A 23,324-nucleotide genomic window follows, 5' to 3' on the forward strand; every position below is an offset into this window, starting at 1 on the left:
TTTTTTCTCTGTAGCAGATTTCGGAGCTTCTAACAGAATCCCGATTCTTCCTCCCTTTTCCTGCCTGTCCTCCTGATGAAACTTCCTTGCCTAGTGTGCCCTCCCCTAATCTATTTTAAAGCCACGCAAGAGACCAGAGAACCCTTCTCACTGCTGTCTCCTTTGGAGGATTCAACCCCCCGCCCACACTTTGAAAAAGGAAAATACCAGTCCCAACTGAACTCCTGGTTCTAGGATAAATTAAAAGCAAGAATGGCTGACTAACCATCAATGAAGGGAGCAGAAATGAAAAGAAAATACCACCTTTTGTGGAAGTAAAAGAGGGACCAGTGCACATGCCGAAATCCCCTCACCAGCCTACGTAATTTTTTCTGACCCTAAAACTAGTAATTGCTACTTCTCTGTCTGCACGACCACTCCATGTTCTCCCCTGTGCCTTCTTGACACAACCACCTATTTCTTGTGTTCCTGATCAGTCTTGCCTTGCCTCCCGTGCTCAAGGTCTGGGTGGGCCATGGCTTAAGCGTGGTACTTGAAGGGCCTGTCAGGGCAGGCAAAGAGCAGGCAGGCGGAGCATTGAACCAGCTTGGCTGTTGCAGCAGTTGCCTCTGGTGCTCTGGGCTCTCCCTTCGGTGCACCTGGGGGGTGCTGTGCACGGACCGCATCCTGCTTTCCCCAGGTCTGGCTCTTGTGTGCCAAAAAAGAAGAAAGGCAGGGATAAGGTCTGTTGTTATTGATCAGCCCAAGGGGATCATTAGGCCTCGGTTACCATCTACAAATCAGGAGCCTGGTGTCTCCTGCCTGGGCACTCATTGCCAATTTGTTCCTATTAGATGGCCGAGCCCGGAGGTGTCTGATGATGAGCAGATTGGGTCTTAATCTCGGCAGCGGCAAGGCTGGAGAGGAGGCCAGCAAACATTGAGGCAGCGCAGCCCTTGCAGATTTGGGGTCTGTGATTTGTTGGACTTGCTGAGGATGGCAGCTTCTTTGCCTATATTGGGAAGGGAATTTCTGGGCCAAATCTAGTTCCATCCATGTCTCCCCAATAAATATGATGGGAATTAAAGAGAAATCATTAACGAAGCCACTGTGTGTTAATAATATGTGGTTTATTTCCCAGTGAAATAAAAGATATTTTATGATACAAAGATATTCCTGTTAGGGCCCTTTGTCAGCATTTTCAGACACCATGACTTGGAAGCCATTTCGCCCCCAGACTTTGCAAGCTGTTTAAATCCACTGGAGGACAGTCCCTACTGCTCCTAGACATGAATGATGCAAAGGAAATTATTTTAAATAATCTATTTTTTAAAAAAACCAGTAACACGGATTTTTATATATAAACATATATAGTCCTAGAATTCTCACTTTGTTTTGTACAGTATTAATGAGTCCAGGCTCAATTTGCATTTCATCCTCAGTCTGTGATTTTTTTTCTGTATTGTGCAAAGATGCGAAGAGGAAAGCGAAGTTCTCTAGGATGTCATTTTTGGGGACTTTGAACAGGGAGGAAAGGAACAGCAGCCCCTTGTAGCAGTATTTTTTGGTGGTGGGTGATTTCTGTGATCAGCCATGTCTCCCTTGCAAGGTGGTTCTTCAGCGCAGTTCCAGTGCATGTTCTACACTTTTGTCTGTCGCAGCTGCCTTTTTGGGTTTTACTGAGCTTTTCATTCGAAAGAGTTTGTTGAGGGCTTTAACCGACTCGGCCAGGATTTGAGTCTCAGAAGAATTTGCATGCCTACACCTTGAATCTCTTACCTGAGCTCCCCAAAGAGACATTTCTACCTTTGATTGGCACATTACCTCATCTGCCCCAAAGCAGATGGGATTTTCAGGCTTGTGAAAAGTGTATTCACCCAAAGACTTGAATTGTAGAGAAAATTATAATTTTATCCGTTGGTTAGAAAGCACGCTAATATAATCTCTGACTCCATTTTGGTTGTAAACCAAATTTGGAGTATGAAGAAGAACATTCTAAGTGCTTGTGTGTTTTTGCCTTGTCTTTTAGGAGCGCACATTCTCCCCCATTTAATTTCTAGAGAGAAATTATCCTCCTCATTTAATAACCTCATAATTGTATCTTTTGCTCAGTGATCAAGTACATCTCTTTGGTGCCTGTGACTTATAGTAAAAAAATAGGTTTAATTTATCATAGGCTAACATAACATCCAGCTTGCTTTGATCTGTATGTTGCATGGATCAGAATCAATTGGCATGTACTCGGAGGGTTTTTCTCTCTCTTAAGATTGCATTAATTTATATGTACATATTTATATACTCTTCTAATGCTAGAGTGTATATTTCAGTTGTTATCATTTTTTATTAGCATAATATTTCATTTAAAGAAAACATTGTTAAAAACTATAGTTCATTTAACTGTGACTAAAGTTCCTTAAATGCAATTCATAAAGATCCATCGCTGTTGATGCGTAATCTAGGATTTGTCTGAGAGTTCCTATCAAAACCTTTGCAGATTAAATATAACCAACCAACCAACCAAACAAACAAACGCATAAAGTATGAAGACGAGGCTTAGCCAGGGCATTTACATGCCACAGATTTAGTATTTCAGGTTCATGTCAGCTTTCTGTTTTAACAGAGAGACTGTTGCATTGTTTTTTCTGCTGCTGTTTTAAATATGACAAATCATCCTCCCTGTTTATATATCTCTCTGTCTATCGTTTGGGTTTAGGGTGAATTTCACATGTGAAATTTCTCCATGTAACATCTGATATGTTCTCAGCATGCTGGGGAAGGGTGGGGGGGATCCTTTTTAGATTAATGGTCAGTGTCTCATACACACAAATTTGTGTTAGGATGCTACAGAGAAGGTGCGAATTACTGACAAGATCTGGAATAATTCCTAATGCTGTAGAAGGGTTCATTTTCTCCTCCACATGATGGATGAGGCATAAGAAGTGCTTTTCTGAGATCATTAATGCGCATCATTCTCTTAAGTGTTATTAAAGTCCGTCTGTCTGAAGCTGCAGGAACAATATCTTTCCCCTCATTTCGCCTGCTGTTTTTTTTTTAAAAAAAGAATAAATCACCCTCTACCTATAGATGCTGCCTTTTTGTAAATTCATTGTCAAAGGGTTATTTATTTCATAACGGTGCACACTTTCCAGAGCTACATTTCCCCAACCTTCTTTTTAAAATATTTGATTGCTGCTTGTGAGTCCACATGTAATTTCAAGAGTACATGATTCCTAACCTTTACAATTGCAACACCAGCCCCTGAAAAGCAAGCTTGTTAGGCTCTTTCCTTGAAGGTATTGTTCTAAGAGAACAGTCTCATTCTGCACTATATCTGGGCAAAGCAGCCCTCCTCTTAATTTTGGTTTGAATGTGGCAGGCTGTGGTGTGCGAGGCAAAGAATAAGGAAACGGCAACCCACTGGCAGGGACAGTTGTGCTGATAGTAACCCCACCACACTTTAAACATGTTTGCTGCCCCTCCAGAGAAAGTATTGGCATGTTTCTGAGCTGTGGTCCAGCTGGGGGCAAGGCAAGGAGGTCACAGACAGGTAGAGGCCAGGTGCCACCATCCAGTCTCGTATTTGGAAACAGAAATCATTATTCTTTTTGGAAATATCTTCTTTCAGCCATTTTATTTCCACATATTTAAAAAACTTTGGCCCTTTACTTGGGGGGGCCCTGGAAATGCAAACTGAGCCATGGTGTAAGTGGGGGCAGGGTGGTGGTGGTATCAGTAAGGCCAGCAGGGGAGGGGAGGGGTGTATGCCAGGTACTGATTGCAGATGGATCATATTAAATCAAAAGCAATTTTAGCCAAACAGGAGAATTCACTTTAAAGCTTTTTTAACCTTCCTTAAGAGCCAATTTTCCCCCCTCAAAGCCCTGAGATAATAAAATACAATATAATTTATGGAGCGCTTTCCGTGGGTCTACATTCCTAACTCTCTCCCTCTTTTTCTTTTACTGTAAGATAAAACATACCCAACCACTGGGATGGCAATCAAGACAAAACAAAATGCAGCTGATCATAAAGTCGTTTCAAAATGCCACACTCCTTTTGAAAGAGGCTTACCTGGAAAGGGTCCCCGATACACTTTTAATAGAATTTTAAAAAGTTCGAAACACAGCTGGGCAAAAGCCACAGCTGGGCTCTTGAACATTTAATTTGAGATTTGAATAATTCTCCAGATTGAGCTAGAATCATGAACGCCATATAAAAAGACCACTCCCCACCCCCATTCCTAAATTACATTATTCCACAGATGTGCAAATACTTCAGAGGGAAAAATTACATTGATCAGATTTTAATACCCCCCATGTCACCCTTCAGTCAAAGGAGGGAAAAGCTCCCCCCAGCCCTTTTCGTCTTCAGAAAGGTGCTAGATTATAAACATCTGAAGGAAATGAAAGGGGGGGTGGCCAGTCCGCCCCCAAATTCTTTCCAGATTTTCATTCCTTTCGCCAGAAGCCTTCTGTTCTAAGAGATGAGGGAGGGTTGGGGGGGATGAGACTGTTTCTTATTTAAGACTGAAAATCAAATACATTGATTATAGAGGTTACTAATTTTGATTTGGCTAATTTTGAGGGCCTTGGACCTGTACCCACAAGGGCCGGGAAGCTTTCTGGGAATAGGAGCGACCCCCTTTCTTTGGGTCTGTATTTTCCTGAGAGTTTGGGAGCCCTGGCAGGCACAACCAGAGCCATGAGTTCAGAGCAAACACGTGTCTTCAAACTGCTTGGCAAAAAAGAAGGTTTGGCGGCCAATTTTTAATTCTTTACAGGAGACAATGAGGAGCAGATAAGCCATGTGTATCAAAGCAGAAGCTTTGCCTCAGTTTTCATTTGTGAACGTGCAGCCACAAGCTGCAGCCTGCATGTGGATGTGAGAGGAGAAGTGGGTTAAAGCGCCTTATCTTGGCTTGAGTGAAAGCGCCTCGTAGGCCCTGGCTGCTCACAAAGCCTCCATAAGTCGAGGAGGGAATGGCCAGTCCAGGTAACGGCAAGAAGTTGTTCTAATTGATTGATTGATTGATTGATTGATTGATTAATATACCTCCCTATACCCGGAGGTATTATGGCGGTTCACAGAATGAAATCAAAATATAAAACCACAATATATATAATCAAAATAAAAACAACAACAATGCCCCCCCCCAAAGTGTTCTGCTGTGATCATGGAATGATGTTTGCTTTGAGCTAAACAACAGGTGCTTTTGTATAATAACACAGTAGTTTTGAATGAGATTTTTGCAGTGGCGTTGCTTGGTCCATATGGCTGGTGGTGCAACCTTGAACTGAGGAATTAGCCCATGCATTTTAACACTGTTGTACATTGCCTCAAGACTTGACGTAGGAAGATAAACAATCAGTAAGATTGGTCACCCCCTTGAGTTGCATCAGTTTTGCAAAGATGGCCTCTCCTGATGAACTGAAGTGTGGCCCCAAGGCCTCTCCCACCCAACCTCCATTCGCTGCTTGCCCAAGTTGTTGTTGTTGTTTAAAAAAGAAGGCAAAATCAAGCCTGGCACCGTGGTTCCTTGCCTTTTGCTGTTCTGAAAAACTGAAAAGCCCCAGTAAAGAGGCGAAAGCAAAAGAATGCAGAGCCGATCACAGCGCTATGGAAACTGCTCCACAAAAATGTGGAACGAAAGCTTCGCCGGAGTGTGGTTCATGTATTGTAACAGCTGTGACAGCCTGGTACCGTTTAACACTTGTTCAATTATAAGAAGGAGGGGGAAATTCAAAAGGAAGCTTGATTTATAGAAGGCACATAATAATCTTTCAAATGTATAATGTAACTGTCCCTCCTGCAAAAGAAAAAAAAGGAAAAGGAAAAAAGAGAACCCACCCCCTCTCTTCCACAGTCTTGCTCCCCAACAGTGCATGGTCTGTTTGACAGTCTGGGGAAATTCCTCTCCCATCCAGCTCCCCCGCCTTCTGGCTTGAAATAATGTTTCCTAGGGCTTGTGCTAATAGTTATTTGCAAAAGTATTTTGGGCCTAGCCAGGATTCTTGCAGAAACACATTGCTGTTTATGTTTTTGAGCACACTATTATTATTATTATTATTACTACTTTCTCTATAAATTATTATATTGCCATTGCATTAATGTGATTATTTTAAAAAGTGAGCGTGGCATGAAGTCACCAGCTCTGGCCTTTTCTGCTGAGGTGTGTTGGATCCTTTGTGTGGTGGTCAGCTAACAATTTGCAGAGATGTACCACAGCAGCATTTGCTGCAGGAAAAAGAGTCACTGAGTGAACACAGTAAATATATCATTTTGTTCCAGTGATAATTCTTCTCCTGTTTAAGTTTATTGCATCAGCTGTGTCAGAATATTTAGGGTTAAGATTCCCCTAAGACTTGTACTTAAATATTTACTATTGTTTGCTATTATATTTGTGGTATAAAAACTGTGAAAATATGTATCATATCCTTTGATTCAGGCGAACTGTTTAGTCTAGCGATAAGGTCAGCCCTGTGCTTTTCCTGTGGCTGTGTGTTTGCCTTTCTTTCTTTCTTTCTTTCTTTCTTTCTTTCTTTCTCTCTCTCTCTCTCTCTCTCTCTCTCTCTCTCAAAAATTGGGACTCCATTATGCTTGCCCTCTTGCATATCCCATCTTTCTCTTTGATCTTCAGCAAAAATAGTCATATAGTAAATGTTTGCATAAGGAGGCACACTTTGTGAGCAAAGGTCACTGGCTGCCGTTGACGAGAGTTGTGGGATAGGCAAGCAGGCAGTATTTCACCCCCCCCTTTAATATTATCAGACCTGCATAGCATAAAAATCACTGTGTGGCTGAATGAACAGAAACTTTCTGACTGCACTCCATGCAAATTAGACATGAAAATAAATAAATGGCTGTAGGGGAAGTCAAATCAATTTATCTCATGCCGATGGACTTCTGATACTAGGAATCCCCTTAGCCCCTCGCATGCTGGGGCAGTGCCCAGATGCCTGTAGGTGCTCTGCATTTACCCCCCCCCCAGGACCATCTATCTGCATGGAATCATCTGCCCCCCCCCCGAGCTCCTTTGCCCCCCACCCCATGTGGGGACCGTTTCCCTCCCTGAAGGAGACAATGATAGGGTCCTTTTTCCTTTGTGTCTGAGGCCTCCTCATACATACTTGGCTTGTCAATCATCTGAATTACAAACATAGTAAATAAGAGTGGCAAATGAACTCACCTCCCACCCACCCCCTTGCACCGGTCTGAGCCGAGGTGTAAATAATTCAAACTCCCCCACCCAGAATCTCGCATGGCTTGACAAACTCAGCTTGGACTTGACTGAAACCGGGAGACTGCCGAGACTGCGAAGGCGGTTAAAAATAAATAAATCTCTGACCGCAAACAGAGAAGCCTTCGAGAGAAAACCTGTTTGCTATAAGCCATGCGAAAAGGAGGGCCGCAGAAGAGCATGGTGGTTTTCTCTTTCTTCAGATTCAACACCCCCCCAAAAAAGATTTTTTCAGGGCTTCCCAACAAAAACAGAATTGTTTCTTCGTGTATATTATTTACGACCAAGTGGATGGTTTCCAGCTCTCTTGTCTGTTGTGCAGATAAACCGTTTCCTTATAATTCCTTCCTCCTCCTTTGCAATATCAGCCAACCGCCCAAGTAGCGGTCCATTGAAATCCTACTGAAGCCTGTTTATTGCTAGATATACCCCAATTAGGGGAGAAGGGGGGGTCCCCAGCAGCTCCTTTTAAAGGATGCAAAAGGTGCCAGAGTTGCCCATCCTGTGTTGCATGATGGAAGGAGACACAGACATGCCATGAGGGTAAACTGAGCCGGGTGGGGTGAGCTGACCATGTTGTCTTCAGACCAGGGATGTAGCCTTAGATTAGGTGAAGGATTTTGCAGCAGCTGATGGATTAGCTGGCTGGTTAAATTTCAAACGTTAAATCTCAGTAAAAGTGAATTTTTGGTCATGTATCATTTAATAAACAAAAGCAAGCAGTCATCCTTGGAAAGGATTATTTTATCCCATTTACGCTGAAACACCAGAGCCAAGGTGGATCCAGCAGTATAATGCAGTAAGCCCTTTGGGTTGGTCAAAATACTTCCCACACATCTTGTTCTAATCTTCCCAGCAACCTTGCAAGGTAGGTCTCACTCTCAGGAAGGGGTGGAAATTCGATTCAGTTTGCATTTAAAGATGAATTCGCACTCTCTGAAACACATAGTGAAACACAACTATCTTTTGAAATTTGCACTTTCTTGCTTTTTTTTCAGTTCAGTTCTCTGGCCGAGAAAATGTGTACATTTTGATAAAGTGTGTATTATAATGTTTGTGTAATGAAAATAACAAAAAATATATTGGGAGAAATTGCTTTGCAAAAATGTGTGAATTAGGCAAAATTTCATACAAATACATGTATATTGGTAGAAATTCATTCTAAAATGCTGATTGATTTTCAGAGGAGTCTTTTTTTTTTAATCTGCAAATGGATGTGGAAATGTGAAGAATTGAATTTAAGACTGGAAAAATGAGAAACAAAAATAAACTGAAATGGACACATTTGCCCTTTTTTTTTTACTCTCCTAGCCAGGAGTTGCAGGCCGTAGGGGCCCTGTTCAATGTGGCTGCTCCTGCAAGGCACAAGCAGCACCGTGGGGGAAAGCATGAACCTTGCGGCGTCAGGGGCCTTGCACTGCTGGCAGGCTGATCACTTGCGTTGGGGTATGTGTGTGTGTGTGTGTGTGTGTGTGTGTGTCAGTAGTACAGCGGAGTCGTCGGCCAGAAATAAATAAATCATCTACAGGGTCTGTGCCATTCTCCAGCCGAAAAGCTTCTCTCTTTCTCCCAGCAGCAGAAGATGGCTCTTCTACTTCCTAAGGGTGCTGCTGGCAGGCAGGACACTGCAAGGAAAGAAAGCAGGCTGACAGTCCAGAGAGATCCTCCTTTGCTGGCTCCCCATTGTTCTTTTGTTTTCTGTTCCTTTTGTCATCTCATTGTTTTATTCTCTTGCTCACTTTCCCTTCTCCTTACTCTTGGAATTCTCCCTCAATGTTTTATGCTCCCCACCTGACATCTCTTCCTCATCTTCCTTCCCCAAAATCTCTCCACTTGATTTTTTTTTTATGACTTCCAAAGAAAACAATATATATATATATTAGAGAGAGAGAGACAGAGAGAGAGACAGAGAGAGAGAGGAAAGTGACATTGAAGATTCCTTTGTTCCTCCTCACCATCCCTGACACTTCTTACTTTTGTCATGTGTCAGTTCTTTGTGAGCCTATGAGCAAGGACATATTTTTAAAGGAGGAGGGGGCTTAAAAATAAAATTAGAGCCCTACAAGTAAATAAATAACTGTAGGTAATAAGTGCCTAGATACGACCCATCAGGAACGTAATAAAAGAAGTGGCCGTTGTGCAAGAAGAGCCAGCCTGGGCCACCCCTACATTTATAGAAGGTGGGGAATATTCTTGGTGCATTGGGCCCAATAACAGCAGCCAAAGAGCAACAAATAATCATTTATTTTCCTCTACAGATGTGTTGTCTCCAGCTCCCCACAAAGTTGGCGGCTGCCTCTTTGCTGTGTTTTGTTTCCATTCTAGTGATTATTTCCTTGCAATATTTATCCAGCCTTTTGTGGACAAGAGCAGCCCTGTAAATGGCCGTGAGAGAAAAATAATATGTGTGCCATTTCATGACGGGGCCAACTTTCCTCCAGTCTGCCTTGAGGACTCTGGCCAGCTAAGAGCATCCCCTGGAGAGTATCCTCCATACACCATAACAAGAAACTCTGGTTGGCACCAAAGGGGCAGCATTTGAGAAATGAAATATGTAGAAAAGAATAAATGGAGGCACAGAGGTAGGTCTGCCAGTGCCGAAGTCTAGAGGACTTTCCGGGTGCAAGCAAACCACCTCCAAAGGCCACCCTTTTCGGACAGCCTGTCAGACATTTCCAACCAAGCCAGCATTTCAGGGGATTTAACTGGTCGGCCATTTCTGTGGTTTCCTTGGAATGTTATCATTCATGCTGATCATGTTTTATAGTTTCAGATGTATTTTAGAGTTGCAGTTGTTAGCTGTATAGCGCTTACTGGAATATAAGTGGGGTAAAGTTTATATTAACCAAAGGAAACGATTCTGCAAGGCAGATATCTGGTTCTGCCCTTCTCAGAGTAAATGTTTCCTACCCACCAAAAAATCTGGCGTCATAGTTTTCTTACCCAGCGCACAACTGCTTTCAAGCGGTCTTTACGGCTGTGCTGACAGGGGCTGATAGGCGCTGTTGTCCAAACCACCTTCAGGGCACCTAGGTTGCTAATGGGAGGGGCGGGCTGTCTACCTGTTACCTGGATTGGCCTGTTCAGAGGAGACCTTTCAGGAAATCCCTTGTTCCAAGCAGGATAGTGGAACGTTGGACCTGGACTTAATAGGGGCCATACAGTTCTTTCCCCCCAAATGGAGGGTGGGAAGGTGGCAAACTGTGGGCCCTTTGAGTCTGAGTTTGAGGACAAACACGAGGGCCACGTGTGACTCCCCTGCCTCCTTCCTGGCTGCACCGTCTCTTTGGCGTGAGGCCGGCACAGATGGCGGAGACGTCATGAAGTTGCTCCCACGATGCTGGCGCTGCCTGCTGATTGTGTGCCACCCCCACTTCTCCCTACTTGAGATCTGAAGATGAGTGCTTGGAGGAAGGGGGGCAGCCACAAGCCGAAGACTGAGGAGGGCAGCCGCCCACGTGATTATTTTCCTTTGAGTAGTTCTCTTGGAGCTCAACATGCTTGGAAGGAGCTGAAAAGAGAATCTTTAGCTGAGAATTAAGAAGGAAAACACGAGGGGGGGTGTTGATGTCAGGAGCAGAACAGGATGCTTTACAAAGGGAAGTGATGCATACTCCAGTGACTTCTCTTTTACTTCACGTTTGGTGAAGGAGATTGCTAGGCTGGGCATGTCTCCAGCTAATTTTCCAGCCTTTTTGAAATGCCAAGAGCGCCTTCCCAGGGCGACGTACCTCTGCTTTCCCAGTAGATGGCATTGCTGTCTGTTCAGTAAGACCTGGCTCCTATTTTGCCTTCTGTTAGGGCTTATTTTCATTAAATGCTGGCTGTGTGTGTGTGTGTGTGTGTACACACAGCAACATGTGTGTGTTTTTTCCTTGTTACCTGTAACTGCAAGTAGTAAAAGCTACTTTTAATATCTATGCTTCATATGACACCTATATGTCATAGGAGGCCACACATGTATTCAGGCAAAGGGGTGTTTTTTGTTTTGTTTTTTTTAAAAAATTCAGGATTTGTCCACATGAGAAATGGTCTTTCCAGTGTCTTCTGTTCTGGACAGTGCTTCATGGAGTCTCTCCAGAACATGTTTCTTCCAATATGCTGTTGGGTGGACAACTCACTCGGCTTAATTCTGGAGCTTAATTTATTATATTTCAGTTTCTAAGGAGACTTTTTTTTTTAGAGCAAAGGTCAGGCAGGGGATCCAGCCAGTGACAGACTGACTCCTGAAGTGGAATCCATTTTGAAGTGCAAATTATTTGGAGGAGGGCAGCAGGGAAGTCAGTGGGGTCAAGGTCAAATTCAGGCCTCTACCAGTTGTTTCCCCCAGTTATCCCCCCCCCCCCCCGCAATACACTTTCTTGTTTCCCCTCCTCGGCTTGCAAATACCTGATAGAACTGTAAATAGAGGGGAAGTAACGCAAGAGCCGATGTTCTGAGGTAGCTTGGCTGATGCCAGATCTCTTGTGAGTTTAAACACCCATCTCCAGATGGGCTCCCCTGGGAAGGAGCAAAGAACAAATACACACCCCACAATCATGAAATACATAAACAGAAATGCTGGCCTGGCTCTCGCAATCCTGCCTGCTTGCTGCTGCCGCAACTGACTCCCCCCGCTCTTCCTCCCCCCATGTTCCTCCAGGCTTATGTGTCTCCCCCCCACTTCAATGACTGAACCTGCAGTTGATCCTTTTCAAAAACGGAGGTTAGCATAGAGGGTTGGAACAGGAAACATCTGCCAAAGGGGAGAGATGGCACCTTTGCACAAACAGGCCAAATGCTTCCCTTGATCTTCTCCGCTGTGTTTTCACCTGCATTTTCAACACTGCTATGCGTGTTTAATGTTAGTTTTGCAGCCTCTCTAAAACATGTATTTAGCTGCTGTTAATTGAGGACAGCATAAATTGGTTTCTCCAGCTTTCCGCTGAAACAAGATAGCATCCCCATATCAGGATTAAGTTTTTTCCCCTCTGTATCAAATGGCTTAAAAATACTGAACTCAATTCCTTTTGAATTAACTGAGCCTTATTTTATCCCCCCACCCTCCAATATCACCTATCACCATAGTAACCACTAGCTGTCAGTTCAGTTTCTGACATTTTTCTCATTTGCTAAGATTTCAGAATTGCCATCCTCGCTGCCAACATGTCATGAACAAGGAAAAAAAAATTGCATGAAAAATCTAATGGGTGTCTGGTCTGATTGTCCTCACTTGTGGCAGGAAAGACAAAAACTGATGAATTGTGAAATGTATTCAGAAGGATTCAAGAAAAGCAAGAAGGCGCTCGGTTCCCCCTCCCCCCTCCCCTCTGGCAACACCTCCTCGTTTTCATCTTGTTTTGCTTGATGCGCCTTACATGTTTGCCCTGACACTGGGGGTAGGTGGGTGGGTGTCAAAATTTAAGAGGAGCAGCCTTCACCATCACCCTGCTGCTGGCTTCCCTCCCCCCTCCCCCCCCCTTTTAAAAAAGTCATCATTAGAAAATAAAGTTAGCCTGATTTGTTATTTAGCAGCAGCCATTCCCACTCTATTGGTGCCCAACAAAATTTGCTCCGGTCACTGCTTACAGACAATTCTGTTGATTTTCTCAGTTTTTTAAAAAAGCTCTGTGTATTTGTATTCATCCGACAGAGGGGGAACCCCCACCTCAAGCAGAAAAAAAAGGAAATATGAAAGATGGATGACCTAGAAAGGGGCAAAAAGTACCCCTCTCTTTTTAAAAAGAGGACATTGATGAGCACTACATTCCTTCTTTAAATTCCCTCGTGTATTGTCTTTAACAGCCTGCTAAAGAGAAATCACACTTAAACCCATTTTTTAAAAGTCTCTCTCCCCCCCCACACAGAGAATGGTTCTTTAAAACCATTCTTTAAATGGTTCTTAAAAATAAAAGGGAAAGCAACTATTGTTGTGTGGTGTTTCTGTTTTTATTTTTTGCATGTACATTATTTCGATAAAATAATGAAGACTTTTCTTCCACCATCGAAATCAACACATTTGATACTGAGGAGGGATGAGGGAATCCACGTGTCCATTTTCATGCGTGGGCAGCGCTTGAGATACTACCTGTGCCTGATGCCAGCCGCCTTCCCACACTGGCGCTTCGTCCACCGTGGTGTTCGGAAATGCATCCATGTCTCCAACAACTTGTTTGGGGGACAAGTGCAATCTTATCACAGCCTCTGTGTGTTTCCCTGGCTGTCTACAAATTCTGGCTCAGCGGCAGGAACTCATTTCAGAAACATAAAACTGGCTTGATAAGCAGCTGCTGCTCAGCTTGGCTCCTTGAGGAGTCTTGGGGTTGTGATCGCCTCTGCCGAATGCCACCAAATTGTTTCTCTTTCGCATTCCAGATGCTGCTTCTGAAGCTTCAACTGTTGAAAAACATGCAAGCGGATAAAGGGGGGGGGGTTCAGTGGGGACGGGAAGACTCTGAGAAATATAGAACATTATAACAGTTTGCGGGTGCGGTGTGGGAGAGATAAAACAATTTCTTATCGTTGCTCATAATACACATGTATTCCATGTTTCCAGGTGTCGAGTAAAAGAGCAGGGGCCTGGAGACAATTCTATGAATATACAAATGTAAACATCACAAAATAAAATCCACATTGGTATTTTTGGTAATGTGAGATTGGGGTTCCAATTCGGCCACATGCTCTGATTCGCGTTGCGTTTTATTTTTCAGTGTTGACCCTGTGGCTTCTTAGTATTCTCTGAAACGGCTGAGTGCCTGCGGGGAGCCTCTCTTTGCAGCTGCCCACACCTGCATTTGTCAGATTTTGTGCCTATGTGCTTGGGATGCAGGCGGGAGGAGGAATTTGTGAGGTGTAATAATTACTCAGCTTGCCCAAAATTATCAGCGTTTTGGAATGAAAGTCAATAGTTTCTGTACAGTTCCTTGCTTTCCCTGAGACATCAAGCATGATTATTGATTGTAAACTGCCTATTTCACTTTTGGTAAAACAGATGCTGTGTTGATTTCAAGGAGCCAAGAACCTGGAAGCCTGTACACATTTCGATAAGCAGCCGCTGTATGTTACACTACAGCCGCCCCCAAACGCACAGCACGGGCAGAAGCATTTCTAGATGTCCTTCTGGGCTGTAAGATTTCCCCTAATCAGCAAGCCTTGCGAGGTTGGCCATGGCCGCCTCTGCCCTCAAGCCATCACTCCTCTGGTTAATTGTAAAAATTCCACACACTTTGGGAAATGGGAACGCATCATTTATATTCCGCTTCTGTCAGGTGTATAAATATTAAAATATATTAGCCCCAAAATGGCTGATTATCCCTCAAACATTTCGCGATAAATCTCACCTTTTTATGGTGTGGGAGGGGGCTCTCGTGCCTAAATATTTTACGATGTTTGGAAATATTCTTTAAACAACCTGGATTTATTATTAATGGTTTAAACATTTATAACAGCCTTAAAAATTCCGAGGTGCTGCTCACGTTACACTCATCTACCAAGATAAAGTTATTTTTCCATGCAAAATGTATACAGGCAACTGAGATGATAGCCATTTTCTGTGATGTGTGTGTGTGTTTGGAAAACATACCGTGTGGCTACCAGGCAGAGATCGCTTTCAAATATCGAGGTGTTCTCAACAGCAATGCAGCATTAGACATGAAGTCACACAGAAGCACTGATAGTAAATATGTTAATATCTGTGCGCGCGTTTGTGTGTACGCCTGCTTTGTATCAGCCATGCTTACGTTTCCCATTTTGTGTAGGAGCTGCACGGAGCCAGAGGCAGATGGGCCTTTTGGTGCAGATAGGAAAATAGCCTTGGTAGTTGACACCTTGCAATTTTACTGAATTTACCTTTAAATAATAATAAAAAGCCCACATTTTTTCTGTTAGGTTCCAGGGGTGGGGAGCTGGAGCAGACACATGTGTACACAATTTGTATCTCATATAGTATTCGGGACAAAGTTATGAATACATAATGCAGGCAACGGATAGAAAAGAGGGTGATACATATTTATTGACCCCCAACGTAAGTGTGTGTTTAATGAGCAAAGGGCCATCAGGCTGTGCAAAGGGAGGCAGTGTCAGACCAGGGTCTGGTAAATCTACAGTCAAATAAAATAAAATAAAAATAAAAAAAAGCTTCACCTCGCCTTGACAAGCTGACTTGGGGTTTGTGACACAGTCAGTTCATTTGATTCTCAGAACTCAGCTGGGGGTTAAATTGGAATCCAGACATCAAAGAATTCTTCCAGCAGACCCAAATTTTGCCCATATAATTTTTTTTCTTCCAGTTGTCATAATTTTAGCTAATTTCACAGTGCAATAAATTTTTTTTTTTTTTTGCCTTTGAAGTATTTCCCAAACATATAGCACCGTCGTAGGCAAAATATCACAAACTGCCTTTTGCACATACAGGTCTCTTTTCCTAGGCCTTCCTTGCTGGATGTGTGTGCACCCTGCTCTCTTCTTATGTGTCTGTCTGTGTGTGTGTGTGTGTGTGTGTGTGTGTGTTTCACACACGTGTCTGATGTTACCTGAGGATTTCAGCCCCTCAGACCACTGCATCAGCTGCATCATCATCATCATCATCATCATCTCCTCTCGGGGCCTTTCCTGGCTTTTACTTGCTCTCTCGTTGCCCCACAATTGTGGTGTCATAAACCCCTCCAGACACGTGGAGCAGCGTGTGCAGGGAATGCTCAGGCTGCGGCTTGGCTTCTTATCGAAAGGTCAGGGCTAAGGGAATACATCAGGCTGCTATTGGGGATGGTGGTCGCTTGCCATTTAGCCTCCCCGCCTTTTATCAGATCACTTTTGTAACACAGACCTAATAAAAGAAGGAACTGTTGGCAGTAGCGGGGGGTGGGTGGGACGGGGACGGATGGAGAGGAGGAACCAAAGCGGGGAGGAAATCTTGTCCTGGTTTTGCTGCCTTTCCCAGCCCTAACACTACGCAGCCCTTTCTGGTGTGCTTCTGTTCTTGCCTTTGGCCTTTTCTCTGGTTCTGCCTCCTTCACCTTTCTATCCCTTTAATTGTGCTCTTGTGTAAGAGAACTGAAATTTCATTTTGCTAAAATAATCACTCAGGAAGGGGAAAAGACACCCTCCTCTTTTATGTTGTCTTGACATTTTTGGCCAGGGCGGGCAGTGGTCTGGGAGGGGATTAACACAACGCTCTTGGTTGCGAAGCCACCATTAATATTTTCTGCGAGGCTTAGAAGGAGGGGAAAAAAGGCGACGTTCGCTGGGCAGAGGAAGTTTCCTTCTGCATATATTTTATTGTGTGGGGTTTTAAGGCGTCTTTGAGGCTGATCAACAGCCTTGCTATTGCAGAACCATTTGTATGGCTTTGAGGCTGTCCTTTAATTGGAACGCCACAGCCTGCTGGACACCCAACACAATTTAGCAAGGCCGGCAGGGCTGGGGCTGGGCTAATGTATCACTGCATTTACATTCTTTATGGAACACCCAGATGGCTTTTTAGCGGGTAAACTGGGGAGATGAAAGAGAGCAAAGCCCAGTGTCCGACGGCCATCACTTTTGAGCATGCAGGTTGGCGAAAAGGGCAGCTGAGCCGAACTGGTCACATTTCCCGTGGGGTGGGGTAGGGAGGGGGGGCAAAAGCTTGCTGAGACTCGGTTCCTGGTGGATGAATCATCTTCAGCTGGCTCTCGTGTGCCCTGCTGCCTGCCTGCCAGTTGCAATGCTTTGTGGCATTTCTCTTTTCCACGGGGGGGGGGGCAGCCCTCCCTCCCCCCAGTCCAAGCAAATTGCATCTCATTTTATGCCTGTTGATTCCTTGGGCATGAAAAAAGCTTTTTGAAATTTCAAAGCTTCCACATTCTTTTAGTTTCCAGTTTGAAAAGACAGAGGGAGGGAGGGAAGCAGGCGGGGACCTGGCCAGCCAAACGAGGGTGCCTGGCCAGAAGCTCAGCATCCTCATGGAGACACAAAAGGCATCTTTGGACCATCCCTAACTGCCTGGCTCCTTTTCGGGGGGGGGGAGCGGATGGGTGGAGGAAGCCAAGTCTGAACACTTTGAGCTCATTCAGGTAGCTGGAAATTGCCTCTCGCTTCCAGGCAGTTATTAACGGATCTATTTGAGGAGAGCCGGTGTCCCAGCTGTGGTCTTAGCACAAAATGTTTTGCTTATTACTGACTCATGGCAGGAATTTTGTGCCATTCTCCCCCCAAGTGGAGGTGTGTGTGTGTGTGTGTGTGTGTGTGTGTGTGTTGGTGGAGGGAGAGTACACCCTAGTCTGGATGGGAAGGAGGAATTGCCACGTGTCTCTTTTGTTGGAAATAAACGTTACCCTTTCCATCTTTATTACTCTGTTGCCAATTTATGTGACTATTAGCCAACCAAGGTGGATGGCGGCTGCAGAAGCGCCAAGGTGGGTCTGATGGTCCTTGTGGCTATTTCGGGCAATGTCAGAAGCACTCACACAGACATTCTTCGCCCCCCTCCTTTTTTTTTTATTGTCCTCCCAGGGAGCAGAATTTGAACTTAATATTCCATGAAATAAGCCATTGTAATCACGTTGGGTTAATAGAAGAAGTAAAATTGCCTCTCCTCTCACAAGACATTAGAGCCAGACTGCGTTATTAAAGTTTTCTTGCGGACAGGCGCTTTAAAATATAGCCTCAGTGGCTGACACAAGTCTTTTCAGCGGGGATGACAGCTTTTCAGATCTTAATAGGCTGTTCCTTTCTGGCCTGTGCGTTTTCCACATTTCTCCTTTCGGAGCCAGGCTGTGACTTGATGGCTAAAATCTGACATGTAGAAGGTGCTGTGTCTACCGCAGCAGAAGGAAAGTAAAAAAACAAAACAAAAACCCTTATTCGTCCTTAGAAAACGAGATGCCTGCACATTGGCACCAATCAGCAAACAATTAAAACTTAAGAAAAGGGTTCCTTTAAAATCACCGCCTTTGACTCATTTGACCCAAATGCCCCTTTTATCCTATTTATTTATTTATTGACACAGTCCATCTCTCCAGAGATATGGGTGGGTGCTTACAAATCTGAATGGCTTGTCTTTTTGGACAAGAACTGGCCAAATTTGTTGGCAATGTTTTGCTCCGTTGAATTTTATACTAGACTAAACGGAAACGGCAGGTGACAGATTACAGAGCAGCCTCTTTTCTCGAATGCTGTTTTAATTTCAGTTCACTGTTGAGTTTTGGGAGGCAGCAGCGAAGGAGAGAGAAAAGGAGGCTCCCGGACACACTTGGCTTTAGTTTGCGGGGTGTAATCATGTCCAGTAGAGACAGAGTGACTCTCTACTGGCAAAGAATCCTGGGAACTGTAGTTTGTCAAGGGTGCTGGGAATGGTAGCTTTCTTGGGTGCAAACTACAACATGCGGGATACTTTGGGGGAAGCCATGCGCTTTCAATGTACCGTAGTTTTGCTCCAAGCATAGGAGAAATGCAACATCCTGGAGAGGGCTGGGTGAGCCTGATGAGCTTGAGCTCTCTTCCCAAGGTAGGAAGGATAACACTCGTTCACAGGTGGTTCCTGTTGATGAGTTGCCTTCTCCTCCAAAAGAGGAGCTCCCCAAAGGCCTCCTTGTCCACTTACGTCAAGGCTTCTTCCCTGTCTGTCTGCCTGCCTGCCGTGATCATACTGTGTGCATGTTGCCCACATCAGAGCTCATACTTGTTTCTTTTGTCTCTCTGTGTGTGTCCCTGACATACTCTGTAGCCCACTTGTGCCTGGCCTTGGTCCAGCTGCTCCAAGTCCCTGCCAGGACCTGCTCTGTCTCATCTCTTAGCTGCTGCCTTAATGGTGCTAGCATTAGTCTACTGAGCCTTCACCACTTCAATCATTCATTTGTAATTTTATTTGTATGCCATTTTTCAATAAAGAGAATCATGTTCAAAGTGCCATACAACAAAGCAAACAGGAGTACATCTCAAAATCAGCCATCACAAGAACAATGGAAAAGAACATAAAAACCAACATAATAGTAAACATACAAATAATAATAGTAATAATAATAATTCAGTACTATAAATGCAACAGTATGAGGTTAACAACATTACACCTCCTGGAAATAGCAAAAATAACAATGGAGCTTGACAGTTTTACTTTGATCCTGAAAACACCTCTCCCAAGATGTACTTCCAGTTGCAATTGCCTTGGCCCCAGAACCATGGACTTCTATGCAGCAGGGGCGAGGGGTCAAGGGGAGCAGTTCTCTCCCCAGCCCCGCTCCCAGCCAAGAGTCACCATCCCCAGGTTCCCAGCTTTCTTTTCTTTTTTAAAAAAAGGACATTTCTGGCATCTGTAGAACCTGAGATACGGTGCCCAATACGCAGGCTACTATTCACATTTGTTTTGTGAGAAACTCACCTCCCACTTCAGTAGTTTAGCCCATTTGTTTGGAAAGCAGATCTAGCCAAGGTTAGAGTGAGACTCTTGCTACTAGAAGACTCTAGAGAGGGAACTTCTTGGTATGTTTGCCAAAAAAAATTCCGCTGGTGGAGAAGGCATTGCTGCTGCCGCCCACAGAAAACAATGCAGGGATTGGGGGGGGGGGGTTTAGCGCAGCTGAGCTTGGAGGCTAATGTGTGTCAGCTAAAAAACAAAAGGAGGCTGCAGAGGCTCATGATCTTTCTGACAGGTCAGATTTAAGAGAGAACAAGAGATGGTAAATGTTATAAAAATTATTCTACTAATACCAATACAGCCAAACTCCATTGTTAGTATACGCATATATATATTTTTTTTAAATGAAGAAACAAGAAACAGTGCCAAAGCAAATAGTGCCCCCTCCCCTGTCCTAAGCCCATCTCACAATTTAATTTTATTTTTTAACAGATCAAGTCGTATACATAGCTACCCTTTTCTTGAACTATTTTTTTTTACATAACATGAAGTAGTCCACACAAACACCTGAAACATCCAATTCTCTCTTTACCTAAGATGTTAACTGACAGCTTTTTATTTAATTCTTCTTGATAATTAACTTGGCTCTTTAGCATTGCTGACAACTTAATCAAGCTCAGTTGTTCCCAGATCTTTCTGGTGATATCCTGCTTTGTTAGCTCACATGTAATTGGCATAGAACAGCCTTGCAATGGTCAAAACATGTATTATCTGGATCATGTAGGAATACTATATATATATATATATATATATATATATATATATATATATATACACACACACACACACACACACACACACACACACACACACACACACACAGAGACACAGACACACACACACAATAACAAGCAGCGGTTCTAACGATAACTCAACTTGCAAAGCTTTCCCTTATGATTTTAACCACACAGTTCTAAAACCATTTTTCTTTAATACACCCCCAACACAAATGGGAGATATTTCCCTTTGTGGCTTCACAAAACCAACACTTTCCATCACCAGTGCTCCTTATCATCTTTGGGCTCCTGGGCAACTGGAGATGCCATTGGGTAGCCATCTAAATACAGTTTTCTTGGTAATTAGTTGATAGAGAAAAGGAGGATCCTGAACTGAAAAGATGACACCATACTTCTTTTGGAATATTTATTCAGAGGTCTTTATTTTCAAAGAGGTATGGATAAAAGAGTCAGCCATGCAACTTCCTGGGTAACTTTGGGCCAGTCTCTGTATTTTAGCTTAATCTAAATGGGGAGGTGGGTAGGCTTAGTCTCCCTTTAAAAAGCTGAACAACTCTTAGGGTGTCCTTGCGATGAAATAAGGTGGTAATAAAATTGTTGTTGTTGTTGCAATTGATTGATTTATACATCTAAACCACCCTCTCAAGGTAATTTACACATAAAACAATTAAAAACACAAAACAGCAGATAATTAAAACAAAACTGAAAGCCTAACAAATGGACATGCATGGTAAAAACCCATTTATACAGCTGGGAAATCCTGTCAGAACAAAAAATATTTATTATTATTATTATTATTATTTATTACATTTGTATACTATTTTTCATCTGAAGCTCTCAAGGCAGCTCACAGCATAAAATACATAATAAAACCACAAAGTACATAATAAAAACAAGGAAAAAACCAACCAATAACCCCCTCCCCCCAAAATGTATTCCAGTAGGAATGCTATTCCATAGAAGAGGGACAGCTACACTAAAGCAACTGTGACGATGAAGATCAAAATATTCCTGTACTACTTTGGGGGAAAGTTCCATGAGGTTTGCAATAACAAAAATCCAATTAAAACCAGTGTTATGGTAACATAGAAAAGGCAAAGAAAACAATAATGAAAGCAACAAGGAAACAAAACTGAACCTTACTTTTCTACCCCAGAATTTAATTGTGCAACATCAGCTGATATTAGCAGCAGTATGTCTCCCCTTCTAATTCACCAGAGGGGACCTGCTTGCAATCCTGCAACGTTATATCCTTGAAGTGACGCTGAATTGGAAGCATGATCCATAGAAGTAGGCGTGTGTCTTGCAGAGAAGGGGAAGGCCTCATTGCTCTCTGTAGAGATGACATTTTTTGGAGTGTTTCTAAGAAGTGGCTTCTGTTCTTCAGCATCTCCCTCCTGAATATTGCTAATCTTGCAGTATGGGAAACTGAAGAGGTCAGACATGTTTCCAAGTCCAGTTTCATTCTCTGATAATCTGATCCTTCTCCCAACCAGGGGAGCATCAAGTGCTAGCTTCGCCCCTTCATGTGTGAAGATGCTCACATGGGGGGCTAACGAGTCTCATCCAAAGCCACAGGAACATGGGAAGCTGCCTTAAACCGAGTCAGTCCCATCGGGAACTCAGGATAGCCTACACTGGTTGGCAGCAGCTGCTCTCTAGGTTCTCGGGCAGGCAGAGGTCGTTCCCTGTCGCACCTGGAGATGTTGCTTGGGATTGAATCTGGGTGCTCTGCCACGTCATGACAGGCTCTTCCTTAAGGTCAAACACAGCGTGTGAGGAGGACACTTTGGAGGCGGCGGAGAAGACTGTGGTAACCAACACTTAGCCAGACACTCAGCAGTTGTGCAAGGGGGATAAGTGAGAAGAGTGGTTAGCAATGAAGTCCTTCATTCTTTGAACAAGGAATGCCAGGTTGCTACTGACCTGGGACCCTTTCCATCCAGCTCCAACTCTCAGATGAATGGAAACAGGTTGTGGCAACCATCTGGTGAGAACAAATGCTTGTGTGCAGAGGCCCTCTTTTCTTCTACATGTGCCACTTCTTTGAAAACAGGTGTGGAGGCTACGCGTTAGTGGAATTAGCAGCACAGCTGACTGACATTTCTTGCCCAAGTGGCATCTGCGGGAGGAGAGAGGGATGCAGGGTTCACCAGTGGCGGCTGCCGCCTTTGAGATGAAGTAAACATAAAGCAGGCCAGAGCTCTGTTTTGGATCTCCATTCTTCCCTTTCCCTCTTCTTCTGTTTTGGTGCTAAAGTATAAGTGAGACCTCCTTACAAAGCCCCATAATGGGACTGTGAGAATTGCTAGACTAAATGAGTGGTGCCTGCTGAGTATTAGAAACATATGTTGGGAGGCCAGAGTAATTTTCCTCACAGACAAGGAATCTCAAGATGAGCTTGAACAAACATTCTGAGCCTTGCTTAAAAATATCAATAAGGCAGATATGCAGAAGAGCGTTTTCTAAAGTTGGCAGCATTAAATGCATATTCAGAATGCCCAGAAACTGGTTCTACTTCCTGGGATGTTTTATCAAAGCACAATATGTAAAAAGCAGGGGCAGGGATATATAATTTTTTTGTGACCAATTTCAGGGACTTGACAGTTTCTCAGCAGTTGGACTTTTAGAAGGGGATAGCTACTGTGTTTTGAGTCCTGAAGTTTGACTGGAGGCGAAGAGGAATGACTGTTTATTCCCCTTATTTTGCAGCAACCTGTGTTGCATCTTCAGAGGCAAGTGCAATGTTCCACAACTTCTGTCATCAGCTCCCATTTTGCTTTCAATTTTTTACGTTAGCTATCATTGCTGGCACGTTGACTATGGGCTAAAGAAGAAGCTCCTCAAATGAAAATATCATTCTTCCCCCCCCCCCCAAGCCTGCACTGAAATCACATGAATGTTTTGCAATTTTGTATATTAATAAAATCTGAAACTCTTAAATCCCACATGAGTGAAGCTATGGCATTAGTTCTTTAACTATGTGCCTTCAAACATGACAATC

General features: G+C 43.6%; 1 protein-coding gene across 1 annotated transcript in view; it reads right to left on the minus strand.

Annotated features, from left to right (window-relative positions):
- NQO1 (NAD(P)H quinone dehydrogenase 1) overlaps nucleotides 1-3,676 on the minus strand; it is a 178,685-nt gene extending 175,009 nt beyond the window's left edge. Inside the window, exon 1 of the mRNA XM_053399835.1 lies at nucleotides 3,673-3,676. The gene's annotated coding sequence lies outside the window, so the exon portion shown is untranslated. The remainder of the gene's footprint in view (nucleotides 1-3,672) is intronic.
- Between the last annotated feature and the right edge of the window lie 19,648 nt (nucleotides 3,677-23,324).

This window comes from Podarcis raffonei, chromosome 8 (assembly GCF_027172205.1).
Source record: "Podarcis raffonei isolate rPodRaf1 chromosome 8, rPodRaf1.pri, whole genome shotgun sequence".
Classification (NCBI taxonomy): Eukaryota; Metazoa; Chordata; class Lepidosauria; order Squamata; family Lacertidae; genus Podarcis; species Podarcis raffonei.